The sequence below is a fragment of the Octopus sinensis genome, unplaced genomic scaffold (genome assembly GCF_006345805.1).
Source record: "Octopus sinensis unplaced genomic scaffold, ASM634580v1 Contig19113, whole genome shotgun sequence".
In the NCBI taxonomy this organism is placed as follows: domain Eukaryota; kingdom Metazoa; phylum Mollusca; class Cephalopoda; order Octopoda; family Octopodidae; genus Octopus; species Octopus sinensis.
The window spans coordinates 34,160-42,954 of NW_021836179.1; positions in this window are offsets into that span (position 1 = coordinate 34,160).

Sequence of the window (8,795 nt, forward strand, 5' to 3'; positions counted from 1 at the left end):
CAGAGCGCTGGGCCTCACTGAGGCAATGGCGAAGGACCGAGACCTCTGGAGATATGCTGTGACTGCAAAGACCCGGGCTGCTTCCTGCGCCAGTTCCGCATAGCCCCTGCTCATTGAACGTACACTGGATCCCAGAATGTCCGGCTATGCTTGAGGAGACCCGTTGAGTCAAGCACATGAACATGAACATTGAAATAAATATCAATGGAAATAGTAGTTGTGATACCTGTTCCGGTGGCACATAAAAAGCACCAACCGAATGTGGCCGTAGCCAGCACCTCCTCGACTGGCTTTTGTGCCGGTGGCACATAAAATGCACCATCCGAACGTGGCCGTAGCCTGCACCGCCTCGACTGGCGTAAAAAGCACCATCCCAACGTGGCCGATGCTAGCACTGCCTTGACTGGCTTCTGTGCCGGTGGCACATAAAAAGTAACATCAAAACGTGGCCGTAGCCAGCACCGCCTCGAGTGGTTTCTGTGCCGGTGGCACATAAAAACACCATCCCAACGTGGCCGTAGCCAGCACCGCCTCGACTGGCTTCTGTGCCGGTGGAACATAAAAAGCACCATCCGAACGTGGCTGTTGCCAGCGCCGCCTTGGCTGGCTTCCGTGCCGGTGGCACGTTAAAAGCTCCAACTGATCGTGGCCAATGCCGGACCCCCCCCCCTGGCACCTGTGCGGGTGGTATGTAAAAAGCACCCACTACACTTGCGGAGTGGTTGGCATTAGGAAGGGCATCCAGCTGTAGAAACTATGCCAGATCAGACTGGAGCCGGGTGCAGCCCCTAGCTTCCCAGACCCCGGTCGAACCGTCCAACCCGTGCTGGCGCGGAAAACGGACGTTAAACGATGATGATGATGGTGATGATGATGATGATGCACGCAGGAAACATTAATAGAAGAAAACACTTTCATTTCATATCTTGTTATGGGTCAGGGGAGGAGGTGGGGTTTTTGTTTTTATTTTGTATAGTTTGAAGAATTAAAATTTACAATTTTTTGGGTTTTTTTTTTGTTTTGTATATTTTGAAAAATTAGAATTTACAGTTTTTTTGATTTTTTTTTCAAAATCGTAATCTCCTTATTTTTCTACAAATTTCACCAGAAAAATTTTGTTTATAGTAGAAAATTTAAGAAATTGCGTGGGAAGATTAAAAATTTTTTAATGCAGATTGTTTTTGCAGATTTGGAATCTCGAACTCGATATCGTGGGTTCCTGTAAAAACAAAACCCAAAAAACATCGGAAAGAGGGTGCGGTCCATTGTCTTTCCCCACGCCGTAAACGGAACCCTTCCCCCTTTATTTCAGGATAAAGTAAAAAACGAAGGAAAGGGATATGGGACTGAGATTTTGATGTTGGGGTTGTTGAAAAAATCTTTTCCAGAATCGAAATTTCCATGGCCTAAAAACATGGGATTCCGGAGAAAAAGAAAACAAAAAAGGAATTTGAAAACCGGGAAGGGCTCCGTTTCGATCTTCGCTATAGTTGAGGGTCGATGGTGGAAAAAGTTTGGCGACCCCTGATAAAGGCGTAGGGAACAGCACCTGCTGTGTTTCTAATCATATGTCCGTTTAATGAACAAACATACGGTTATATGCATTCTAAGGCTAAGATGTAATGATGTCAGAAATATTTGGCTGCTATTTTTAGCAGGTTCAGTGACCATGCGCAGACACTCTTGTTGAGACGTAATTACTATTTAGCTGGATGAGGTTTTTATCATTTACCTTGGCTGAGATGCAATTAAAGGTGTGAATTAATATAATTTTAACATCTCTTCGTGTTATATTGGGGACTTTTAATATATGACACCGGTGTCGTTCAACCGCGGGAATAATTATCAACAGCTTCTACACGTGCTTCTAATTAAGACGAATCTAATTATATCAGATGTAGTAATACCTCGTGTTCAGGTGAACGTTGATCTCTATGAATAACACGAAGCGACTTACATGATTTGTGATTTAATATTTCTCTTGATCACAGCTTTAGTTGGTTGATCCCTATTTTACAGGAAAGGGGGCAAAAAGCTTTGAATCGAGGAACTTTGCTCGCCCTTCTTCATATTTCATTTGGACCTTAGATCGAAAGCACGAATTGTTTGTATGCCCCTTTGTAGCAAATATTGTGCGCATTTCTACTATCCATGGTGGGAAAAACAAACTGGATTTCAAGAAAGGATCCTGGTCAGATCAACAAGTATTCTAATGGTAAGTGAAAAAATATATCTACATAGCATTTGTTGTACACTTGTTAACGGAGGTGTGTGATATCTAAGACAAGAAACTGAACCATAGGAGGTTAGTCTATATCTACAGACATTTGTCAGCTTTTTAAGTATTCCTGAAGACAAGCAGGAAGACCTCCCTCACAACGGCTTTCCTTTTGGTAAACGATATTTCCCCTTTTGACACCCGATTTGTGTAATTTTCTTTTGAGTCCTTTAATCGTTTAATAATGTATATTTTGCCAGTAAATTTAGGGCATAACTACAGAAATGCGGGATCCTTTCGGTTTGGGGAGTTACCAAAATTGAAATTGCAAAAATGTTTATATCATTGTTCTGTGACCCTAACCGTATCTTGGTACTAGTCTTGGAGACTGGACCCGGTGCGCGCAGATGCGCATCCGCGCTTGCGAGTCGTAGGTTGTCGATTCTACAGCGACTTGCGTATGCAAATGAGCTGATTGGCGCAACACTGCAAAAACTAACTTAATAGCGAGCCCCTACTGGAGCTTAAGAAATATTTTTCAACGATATACAGTGTATATTATTCACATTGTTCTGTGACCCTAACCACATCTTTTCAGGGAGTTCTCAAAAATGAAGCCCCCAAAAATCAAAATATTATTCCCTTCCAAACCTGATCTCATCATATATAAATTTATATATATATATGTGTATATAGATAGATATAGATATGTATATATGTGCGTGCATGAGTAATGTTACACAATGTTAAAGAGTAGTTGTAGTTTACAAATTTTTACATTTCACCCAATGTTATATGATGTCATTTGTTAATTAATAAAGAAATGTTGTAACATTTCTCTTTTGATCTCTCCTCTCTATCTAATTCTGTTTCTTTATTATTTCAGATTTACGGATGACAATGGCATCAAAGAAATGTTCTTTTATAATGAATACATCTTCAACATTTTTCATCTTTTAAAGTCTTGAGGAAAAGTTTACACAGAACGCATCTAAGCCTATTTCTATAAATCTTTGGTAGAAATTCTATGAAATGTTTGCTCTGAACTGAGATTAATAGCAACATTTTTCTATTTCATTAGCTGATGCTTTGCATTCTCGTTACTCTTTGATGACTTTCTAAATTTATAGCATCTTTAGATATCAGTGAAGTTTGCAGTGGAAACATTTGTAAGGAATAAACTATAAAAAGAAGGATAAAGATAGGAGTAAAAGTTTAATGTGGTGACAAAGGCCAAGGATTGGGTCTATTTTGATTCCTCAAAGAAATGCTGAAAAATAGTCGAAAATCATTGTATCGTTGTGATATCTGTGGTAAATCAACCACTAGAAGTGCTGCCTTAGATAGACACAAGCGTACTCACACAGGAGAGAAACCATATCACTGTGATATTTGTGGTAAATCTTTCACTCAAAGCAATAACTTAACTATACACAAACTTGTTCATACAGGAGAGAAACCATATCATTGTGATATTTGTGGTAAATCATTCTCTCACAGAAGTGCCTTAACTAAACACAAACTTGTTCATACAGGAGAGAAGCCATTTCGCTGTGATATTTGTGGTAAATCCTTCACTAAAAGCAATGACTTAACTAAACACATACGTGTTCATACAGGAGAGAAGCAATTTCACTGTGATATCTGTGGTAAATCCTTCACTCAGAGTAATAGTTTAACTAGACACAGGCGTATTCACACAGGAGAAAAACCATTTCCCTGTGATGCCTGTGGTAAATCATTCTCTGACAAAAGTGCCTTAATTGTACATAAACGTGTTCATACAGGGGAGAAACCATTTCGCTGTGATGTTTGTGGCAAATCATTCACTGCAAGTGGTGACTTAAATATACACAGACGTATTCACACAGGAGAGAATCCGTTTCACTGTAATATCTGTGGTAAATCATTCTCTCAAAGCAATCACTTAACTAATCACAAACTTGTTCATACAGGAGAGAAACCATACCACTGTGATATCTGTGGTAAATCATTCTCTCAAAATTGTCAATTAACTTATCACAAACGCATTCATACAGGAGAGAAACCATACCACTGTGATATCTGTGGTGAATCATTCTCTCAAAGCAATCACTTAACTAAACACAGACGAATTCACACAGGAGAGAAACCATACCACTGTGATATCTGTGGTAAATCATTCTCTCAAAATTATCATTTAACTTCTCACAAACGGGTTCATACAGGAGAGAAACCATACCACTGTGATATCTGTGGTGAATCATTCTCTCAAAGTGATACTTTAAATAAACACAGGCGTATTCATACAGGAGAAAAGCCGTATCACTGTGATATCTGTGGTAAATCATTCTCACAAAATTGTCAATTAACTTCTCACAAACGTATTCATACAGGGGAAAAGCCATTTCACTGTGATGTCTGTGGTAAATCATTCTCTCAAAATTGTCGTTTAACTTCTCACAAACGTATTCATACAGGATAGAGGCCTTTTTGCTGTGATTTCTGTGGTAAATCATTCTCTGAGAAACGTTACTTAATTGCACACGTATCTATCCATACAAGAATTTGACTGTATTATTTATGAAATGTCTTTACAGCACACAGCAACAGACATTTTAAAACCCTTTCTCCTTGTGGGCATTGTCAGTAAGTGATGAACCCTTGGTAACATTCATAATCATGCCAACCCTTTTTGTAAGCACTTACCTGGGATACACATAGTTTTGCTGGGCACAGGTATTTGTTAGAATTGTGTGTAGAAAATAATTTGTATAACCATAAATATTGCCACTTTAGGAAGCACTAGATTAGACAATTGTGAGGAGTGGAAACAGTGATGTGCAGATAAATATAGTTGTGTGTGTAGCAGACACGAGAGGCCCATTGATATTAAAGCTGAAATCTAAAAGAGGAGAAACGTGTGAGGCAGTGCAGCATCATGAGAGCAGATGGTGGAGAAATCCAGGTGAACATCTTTTAGAGTAACTGGGTTTTTAGCAAGACACAATTTCTTGCATACTGAAAATATATCCTCCATGAAGAAGATTGTGAAATCGTGTGGAGGTGACGTGGTTAAATAAATATGTCTTCAACACTGAAACTTGCTGACTTGGTTTTTATATGTACCTAAATATGTATGTTTGATTGCTTCTCATTTATTAATTGCATCCAAGGTCTTTGTTGATGCTGGGCTTTGATCTTTGTTTGCTTGTTTATTTCAGCTTGCTTCTTATTCCTCTGTGTCAATTTGCTTCTGATGAAGCAATTAGATGAACAAAGCTGCTCTTCTTTGTGTTTCTCTAGGCTGTGGGTTCGTTTAGTATCTCAGATATAAAGTTGAATACATCGTTAGAGCACATCCAACCCTACGCTTAATAAATCTTTCTGGTTTTGTGTCGAGATATTGAAAAGCTGTGGGCCCTGGAAACTCTAAACCGTTGCAGTATTGGATTCTTACCCAAGATGGAAAGTCCAAGGTGTTTGGTACGATGTAGTGGCGTTCAGTCCAGGTGTTACTATAGGTTTCATTACCAAATTTAGGGGTAGACCATAAAAGCTGTATATATCTATATACAACGGGCTTCTTACAGTTTCCGTCATCCAAATCCACTCACAAGGCTTCGGCTGGCCAGAGGCTATAGTAGATGAAACTTCCCCAAGGTGCCAAGCATTGGAACTGAACCAGAGAACCATGTGATTGATAAGCAAGCTACTTACCACACAATTTTCTTTTTAAATGCTTCAAATTGTGTAGATTACAATTATATAGGAATTTGTTTGGGGTAAACACTACCTGGAGTAGGGGTGGGCAATTCAGAGACTTTGTGAAAACGTATGAGGAAATAAAGATGTGTGAATTAGCCAAAACTCCTGTCCCCTCATCCTGAAAATGTTCCTCACAAGTGGTAGAAATAGACGAGATGGTCTTGTCATCTGTGTCTGGGTTAGAGGTAAGGTGCCTCATTTGGGATGCCACACTCTGCTACTCCTTTGCTCCTTCTCACATCCTGGATGCTGCAGTTAATGGCAGGGTCACTGCTTCCGTAGCCAAATGGAAGAAAACCCTGAGGTATCGGGACGTGACAGTGAACTATCACTTCCACCTTGTGGTGTTTGAGACATTCAGAGGGACTAGGCCATTATCCATGAAGTTCTTGTCAACATTGGCAGGTGATGCCCGTGTGGGTGCATGGTTTTTCTTAACACCTGAGCCTCGCTGTCACCTGTAGTAATACTGGGCGGATGCTGGATTGCTTTAGTAGGTTCTATCAAACCTTGTGGGGTGCAACCAGCTGCTGTGATAAAAGAAATACCTCCAAATATGCTGCAAATCCCTTATTTTGGTTTGGAAAAGTGGGAGGACACCCCCATCTTGGAATCGTTGGAAAATTATTTTTTTCATTGAATTAATTCCTCTGACCTAATATGCTACAAAACCTTTTTTTGGCGTCGGAAAAACGGGATGGAGGGAGCTGGAAGACTTGGAATGTTCACCCCCACTACCATTGATCTTTTTATCCACAAAGTTTTCAGTAAGGAAAAAAAATTGGATTTTTTTGCGTGGAATCAAGTACCCTGACCTCCTAATATGCTGCAAATCCCTTATTGTAGTTAACAAAAAATTGGGGGACTTCCCCACTTTTTCATGCAGGTGAAAAGATTAGTGGGGTTATGGGCAATATTTCTGAGGCTTCCACCTCACCCCACCCCGTTTTACGGACCCCAAAAAGAGTTTTGTAGCATATTAGGTCACAGGAATTCATTCAAGAAAAAAAACCCCACAAAAATATCCAATGATTCCGAAATGGGAAGGGGTGACCCTATCCTCTTGTTTTCCAAACCAATATAAGGGACGTGAAGCATCTTATTAGGTCAGGGTACTTGATTCCACCCCAAAAATCCAAGTTTTGTCTTTTTTCTCTTAGTGAAAATCATGCGGTTGTTAATATTGGAATTGAATGGAAAAAGCAGGCTCTTCATCCAGCTCCCCTCTCTACCTCCCCTTATTCTCCTCACCATTCCCATCACAGCCTGCATCACCTCCTGCACCCCACCCGACTCTCACTTTGTGCAGCTTCTATTTTATAATTTTATGCATGCCTGAAACATTAATAGAAGAAAACACTTTCATTTCATTTCTTATTATGGGTCGGGGGAGGAGGTGGGGTTTTTGTTTTTGTTTTGTATATTTTGAAAAATTAGAATTTACAGTTTTTTAGGTTTTTTTCAAAATCGTAATCTCCTTATTTTTCTACAAATTTCACCAGAAAAATTTTGTTTATAGTAGAAAATTTAAGAAATTGCGTTGGAGATTAAAACATTTTTCATGCAGATTGTTTTTGCAGATTTGGAATCTCCGCACTCGATATCGTGGGTTCCTGTAAAAACAAAACCCAATTAACATCGGAAAGAGGGTGCGGTCCATCGTCTTTACCCCCGCCGTAAACGGAACCCTTCCCCCTTTATTTCAGGGAAAAGTAAAAGAACGAAGGAAAGGGATATGGGACTGAGATTTTAATGTTGGGATTGTTGAAAAAATCTTTTCCAGAATCGAAATTTCCATGGCCTAAAAACATGGGATTCCGGAGAAAAGAAAAACAAAAAGGAATTTGAAAACCGGGAAGGGCTCCGCTTCGATCTTTGCTATAGTTGAGGGTCGATGGTGGAAAAAGTTTGGCGACCCCTGATAAAGACGTAGCGAACAGCACCTGCTGTGTTTCTAATCATATGTCCGTTTAATGAACAAACATACGATTATATGCATTCTAATGCTAAGATGTAATGATGTCAGAAATATTTGGCTGCTATTTTTAGCAGGTTCAGTGACCATGCGCAGACACTCTTGTTGAGACGTAATTACTATTTAGCTGGATGAGGTTTTTATCATTTACCTTGGCTGAGATGCAATTAAAGGTGTGAATTAATATAATTTTAACATCTCTTCGTGTTATATTGGGGACTTTTAATATATGACACCGGTGTCGTTCAACCGCGGGAATAATTATCAACAGCTTCTACACGTGCTTCTAATTAAGACGAATCTAATTATATCAGATGTAGTAATACCTCGTGTTCAGGTGAACGTTGATCTCTATGAATAACACGAAGCGACTTACATGATTTGTGATTTAATATTTCTCTTGATCACAGCTTTAGTTGGTTGATCCCTATTTTACAGGAAAGGGGGCAAAAAACTTTGAATCGAGGAACTTTGCTCGCCCTTCTTCATATTTCATTTGTACCTTAGATCGAAAGCACGAATTGTTTGTATGCCCCTTTGTAGCAAATATTGTGCGCATTTCTACTATCCATGGTGGGAAAAACAAACTGGATTTCAAGAAAGGATCCTGGTCAGATCAACAAGTATTCTAATGGTAAGTGAAAAAATATATCTACATAGCATTTGTTGTACACTTGTTAACGGAGGTGTGTGATATCTAAGACAAGAAACTGAACCATAGGAGGTTAGTCTATATCTACAGACATTTGTCAGCTTTTTAAGTATTCCTGAAGACAAGCAGGAAGACCTCCCTCACAACGGCTTTCCTTTTGGTAAACGATATTTCCCCTTTTGACACCCGATTTGTGTAATTTT